This window comes from Mytilus trossulus, chromosome 1 (assembly GCF_036588685.1).
Source record: "Mytilus trossulus isolate FHL-02 chromosome 1, PNRI_Mtr1.1.1.hap1, whole genome shotgun sequence".
Classification (NCBI taxonomy): domain Eukaryota; kingdom Metazoa; phylum Mollusca; class Bivalvia; order Mytilida; family Mytilidae; genus Mytilus; species Mytilus trossulus.
The window spans coordinates 105915988-105922839 of NC_086373.1; positions in this window are offsets into that span (position 1 = coordinate 105915988).

Genomic DNA, 6852 nt, shown 5'->3' on the forward strand with positions numbered 1-6852 from the left:
TAGTGTCCTTGATGCTTTGCCTACCGTCTGGTTGATATGTGTTTTCCACTGTAGGTCATGGTTTATGGTGACTCCCAGGTATTTCCCATGCTCGACTGCATCTAGTGTGTGACCATGTAGTTGGTAGTTCCTTATTAGTGGGTTTCTTTTGTTGGTAATCCGTATCACGATGCACTTCTCAGGATGGAAATGCATCTGCCATCGTGATTCCCACTCTTGGAGTTTGTTAAGGTCGTCTTGGAGTGTCTCGCTATCCTTTACATTTTTTATTTTTCTATAAACTAGGCAATCGTCTGCAAATAACCTTGCCTCAGAAGATGTTGATTGTGGCAGGATCATTTGTGATCCATTAGTGACGTAAAGGGCATCTACTGCTGCTGCCAAAAAAAAACGCAATCCCGGTATCTACTATATGTTGAGTTTATTTATAATCACTATAGGTCGATGCCACTGCTGGTGAAGTTTTTATAACACGATGGTATCGCCAGCCCAGTAGTCAACTGAGTTAACACGAGTTATCGTTTTTATTTGGCCTTTTTTTCTGTTTCGAGCGTCACTCATGAGTCTTTTGTAGATTTTGAATTTTGAATTTTGAACTTAGAATTTCTGAAATACTAAGTCTTTTCTACCTCAGGAATATATTAACCTCGCTATATTTGGCAAAACTTTTAGGAATTGTTGGTCCTTAATGCTCTTCAAATTCGTACTTTATTTTGCCCTTTTACATTTTTTTATTCTAGCGTCACTGATGAGTCTTTTTTTTTTAGACAAAACACGCTTCTGGCGTAAATATAAAATTTCAATCCTGATATCTAGGATAAACGCACTGGGTCGATGTCATTCGGCTGGTGAAGTTTTTATTCCCGAGGCGTTCACCAGACCAGTAGTCAGCACTTCTGAGTTGACATGAATTATCATTGATATGGTCATAATAAAAATATTTTATTTTACAAAACTTCGATTTTTTTATCAATGTTTTTCTACCTCAGAATAGATTACATGAGCTGTATCCGGTAAAAATTTTAGGGATTTTTGGTCCTCGTTGCTATTTAGCTTCGTACTTTATTTGGCCTTTCAGTTAACTTTTTTTATTCGATCGTCATTGATGAGTATTTTGCAGTCTGGCGCAAATACAAAACTACAATCCTTGTATCTATGACAAGTTTACCAATACTCATTGGCTAAGGTTTTTTTATTGAGTTTGTTTGAATATTTAAACCCAATCCATTTCAGATGGTAACACAACTTGGATTTTACGGAAGATTTTTTTAGAATATATAGTCAGCTAAATAAAGGCAACAGTAGTAAACCGATGTTCAAAATTCATAAATCGATAGAAAAAAAACAAAACAAATACGGGTCACAAACAAAAACCTAGGAAAACGCATTAAATATATTAAGAGGAGAATGACGACACAAAGTTATGTAACACACACAGAAACGAACTAAGCATTAGACAAAAAATCCTATAAGAATAACAAATATAACATCAAAACTTAATACATGAATTTGGGATAGAAAAGTACCGTGACACGTCTTACAATAATGTGAATTCACACTCAAATATAAGAGGAAATAATTAAACGACACAAAAGAGACACAACGTTAAAACGTAACACACACAGAAACGAACTATAATATAACAATGACCATATTCCTGACTTGGTCACTTCATTAACAACTTGAACAACTGTGACAACTATATTCTTGAAATAAAGCACGGTGCAAATACATGTACAGACTTGGCTATCGCCTTTACATAAATTAACGATACCCTACAGTTTTGACCTCCGCGGTTATTTTTTTACAAAAAATTATTTGCAGACATACTCTTTTTCACTCAGTTAATTCAAATAATTTTATATAATTATCTTCATGTGTTAGATTTAGAGATATTGGAGTTGACATTTTTGTCATTTACTTAGAATAATCGTTAATTGAACATTTCTAACCTTTGACAGACATACTTGAATTTTTGCTTCTTACGATAAAAACATGCAGATTTTGGTAAAATGATTTTTAATATCTGCTTTATTAAAGTATTCACTCAATTTGCGTTACAATTCATTGAAAATGGCATGATTTTAACTATGTACATCTATCAGCAAATACTGAAAATGGAAATCAAAAGATTTTATTCATTAATCTTCAAAATGTTTCAAAACATTCTATTAAGGTTTGACTATATATAGTGTATTTTGGTCATTAGCAACTTCTGTTTAAATCATTGTCTTTTATGTCTATTATAAATAATGTGTTAAAATTATGCTATTAAAGTTGCTGACAACGCCATGGCTGAAAAAAAAGAAGAGAAACAGACAAATAATAATACACACAAAGCAAGATAGAAAACTAAAGACTTAGCAATAGTTATCACAGGGATTATAATTTAATACGCCAGACGCGCGTTTCGTCTACACAAGACTCACCAGTGACGCTCAGATCAAAATAGTTATAAAGCCAAACAAGTACAAAGTTGAAGGGCATTAAGGACCAGCAATTCCAAAAAGTTGTGCCAATTACGTCTAAGGTAATCTATTCCTGGGGTAAGAAAATCCTTAGGTTTTCGAAAAATTCAAAGTTTAGTAAAAAGATTTTTTTTTTAAATGACCATATAATTGATATTCATGTCAACACCGAAGTGCTGACTACTTGGCTGGTGATACTTTCGGGGATGAAACGTCCACCAGCAGTGGTGTCGATCCTGTGTGTCTGTCTGTTGAAATATCAATCCGCAAAACTCATTAACAGATATATTATCAATAAAAAATGTCCATTCATTCAATGATATCATCATAAGTGTTTTTGTTTTTCGAATCAATACAAACAGCAAGACTTTTTACGACCTTTAACACGAAACTTGTATTTACTAACAACATTTTAAAAAAAGCTCTGTTTAATGAGACGATGTAGCCGATCGTTCAATTGAGAATAGAAGAAAACAGTATAAAAAATGTTTAGATATTAGTGCAAAATCTTAAAGATTGTTATTGAATATAGTTTAGTCTAAATATTGTAAAATACCGAAATTTGGAGAAGAAAACATATCATCTTTATTTTTTGTTCATGTATCTTGTGAGTGCCCCCCGTGAGTTTATCAAATTTATCACTTATAAGGTATTATAAGATATGCATAATTTTTCCATTGATAAAATCATTAATGAATAAAAATTTTGGTGTATCCTAACTTTCTTTTTTGAATTAAATACACATATGCGGTTTTAAAGTTGGCAAATAATATAGGTATACATTATCACAGCTAAGTAATGTGCATGTTGTCAATAACGTACTATTTCAAATATCAAGGTTCAAAATAGAATAGTATAAAAACTAGTGATTTGTTTATTGACAACCATACTATAAACCAGAAATGTCTTTTATATTCACACGTCGTACGAGGACGATATTCTTTCAGAAAAAAACATGCCAAAGAATTTGTTATAGAATTTATTTTGGCATGAACTTTCCCTTTCCTATTTTTAAAATGAAAATTTTCCTTAACTTATTAAAAGCGATCTGAAAACATTTGTGTTTAACATTTCAGTTGAGTTCAAAGCAGTGTATTTAGGATTTTTTTTAATTTTTTTTTTATCGCATACGTTCTAATAAATGCATTACGGATTTCAGAATTATTTACTAATACAATATTTGCACAATCATTTGGTTAGGTAGAACATAACATGAATACTTATTTTTATTAATATTATTTGAGTAATGTGTCTTTCTTCTTTTCCAATTATCTAATAAGCAAAGTGCGCAATAAATCAAATCGTTCAAAAAGAATTCATGCTCCAGAAGGGTTCTGTAAATGAGTGTTATTTCAATGTGTTTGATGTGTTTCAGCCTTTGATTTTGCGATTTAATGAGTGACTATCATTTCAGTTTTACTTTTTAAAAAAGAATACATTTTAAACATTTTAGGATTCGAGCGTCACTGATGAGGCTTTTGAAGACGAAACGCGCGTCTGGCGTAAATATAATATTTCAATCCTGGTTTCTATGATGAGATTTTTTTTAAAGGAAAAAAAGAGATCGTGAATATAAGAAAATTACACAAACGAGAAGTTCTGAATGTAGCTTTGACGATTAGTAAGATGAACTTATTTACAGGCGTCCAGTCTAATAATATTGCATCAATAATCAATTTATAAGGATTTTGTGTGTTCCATATGGAATATAAAGACTTTACGTTGTGGTGTTCCCTGTGGAGTAGTTGCCGCCTCATGATTGATATTTGTTTTTCCTAATCGATTTACGATATTTGAACACGAACATCGGTAAACAACTATCGCATCAGCATATGAATTTTGAAAATGATTTATTTTCTTGAATTATTATGTTTCCTCTTCTCATTGCCTCTTTTAGTTCTTATCTATAAAGGTAACAGTAGTAAACCGCTGTATGAAAACAAGTATATAACTAACTGTTTAAAAACACTCTTTTCTGCATAAAAGACTTACTAGTATTAATAGAGTATATAAGGATGATTAAAAGAAACTTTAATGAATAGCAAATCCGCATAAACTTCTATATACATGAACTTGTAAAATATACTGGTTTACTGTGTTGATGAAAACGATTGACCATGGATTTTTTATATATGAATCTTTGTCGTTTTCCCCCTGACCATCACGAACTGGTTTGGTGTGTCACTGATGAATCTTATGCAAACGAAACGCGCGTCTTGCATAGCAAATTATAAGCCTGGTACCTTTGATAACTGTTCACAACTGGGTCGATGCCACTGCTGGTAGACGTTTCGTTCCCTAGGGTATCACCAGCCTAGTAGTCAACACTTTGGTTTTGATATGGATATTAATTATATGGTAATTTTTATAAATTTACTGTTTGCAAAAGTATGAATTATTCGAAAAACTAAAGATTGTCTTATCCAAGTCATATAAAAAAGAAGATGTGGTATGATTGCCAATGAGACAACAAAGGCATAGATGTCCATAGCCGTATTTTGCACAACTGTTTGGAATTTTTGTACATGTTTGGCTTTGAAACTATTTTGATATAAGCGTCACTGATGAGTCTTAAGTAGACGAAACACACGTCTGGCGTAACAAATTATAAGTCTGGTAACTTGGATAACTATTGGTACTTGTTCAGTGTGCCAGTATCTTGCTACTAGTATTATACAAATTTGCTTCTCCGCATGTCGACGCACCTGACCCCTCTCAGTTTTAAGTTAAAACATTTCGTAAATTTTCAATATGATCTATAGAGGTATAGATCTACTTTCTTTGTAGTTAAAAGAAGTAATAATTTTATAAAACCATAAACGAGTAGGTGTTTTAGATTCTTATCTCATCGATGCATCTAGCCATCCAACTGTTTCATTTCCTCGCATGATGTCTGTATTCAGACCGTTGATACATTATTAAACCATCAAAATTATAAAATAAAAATACAGAACTCCAAGGTAAATTCAAAAACGGAAAATCTACAATACTGTACATAATCAAGACTATCTAAAAGGGGTGAAAGATATCAGAGGGACATTCAAACTCATAGATCGAAAATAAAGAGGAGATAACGTCATGGATCAAAAAGAAAACGAAAAACAGACAAATAAAAGTATACAAGACACAACATAGAGAACTAAAGAATAAGTAACACTAACCCCACCAAAATCTGATAGAATCAGTGAAAAACTATTGCCATATTCCTCACTTGACATTTTAGAAAATAATGAGGTAAACCTGGATTGATAGCAAGCTAAATTTAAAAGCTAGTATGCCAGTACGTTGTTATAGTTTCGTTATATTGAAAACATTCGGTCCGCTTTTGTGCATGTAAAATAGCAGTATCTTTTAATTTGTTCCTGTGCTTAGTGTTTAAGATTTTTTGGATTATTTGGTCCTCAATACTCTTCAACTTTGTACTTGTTTGGCTTTATAACTATTTCGATCTGAGCGTCAGTGATGAGTCTTATGTAGACGAAACGCACGTCTGAAGCATTAAATTATAATCCTGGTACCTTTGATAACTATTCTAGTCAACGAATCCCGTACAATTAAACAGAATTGAACTATATTAATTCTCTTTTAAAAGAACTAAAAATGTGATATGATTACAACCGAAAGAGGTCTTTATAAATGCCAAATAAAGCAAAAATAGCACGACTAATCAATTGCATTCATGTAATTTTGTTATGTTTAGTTTTGTATATAGTGTACTTTAATTCAAAGTGCGCAGAACACTTTTCTACAGCACTGGAAACTTTATCCTATATTTTTAGATATCATATTTTCCTTCTCTATAAATACATGTTAACGCTTATATCTATTTTAATATGCATGCTGTTTTTAAATGAGTCAAACTTTTAGTATTATGTAATTTATTGGCAACCATCCAGCAATTGAAAAATCATTCTATGAACAATCTTTGATTTATAAATTTTATTTTGGAATTGAACAAATCCATACTAGAAGTAAGGGCGATTCTTAAATAGGTAGATTGAAGATTTCATATTTTAAAATCACAACACAAATCAACAGTACTAATTAACAGACAATCGTTATAAATTTTGAAGTTTGAAATACGGAACTGGACGATAAATTAAAAATTCCGTAAAACATGACAAAATAAAATGTTCGACTATATCAGTCGTCGAAACCACCAAACTAAATCTCCTTCCTTATTAATCACCGAACAACTTTTAGAAACTTATGGTTTGCACACTTTAAACGGCTTTCCGGTCCTTAATTTATCAGCTCTTATAAGGATGTTAATTTTCGAAATTTACAACAACATAAACACTGTAATACAAATGGATATCAGGGCGTAAATATGTTTCTAAAAGTTGTTCGGTGATTAATATGAAAATAAGGAAGGATGTGTAGT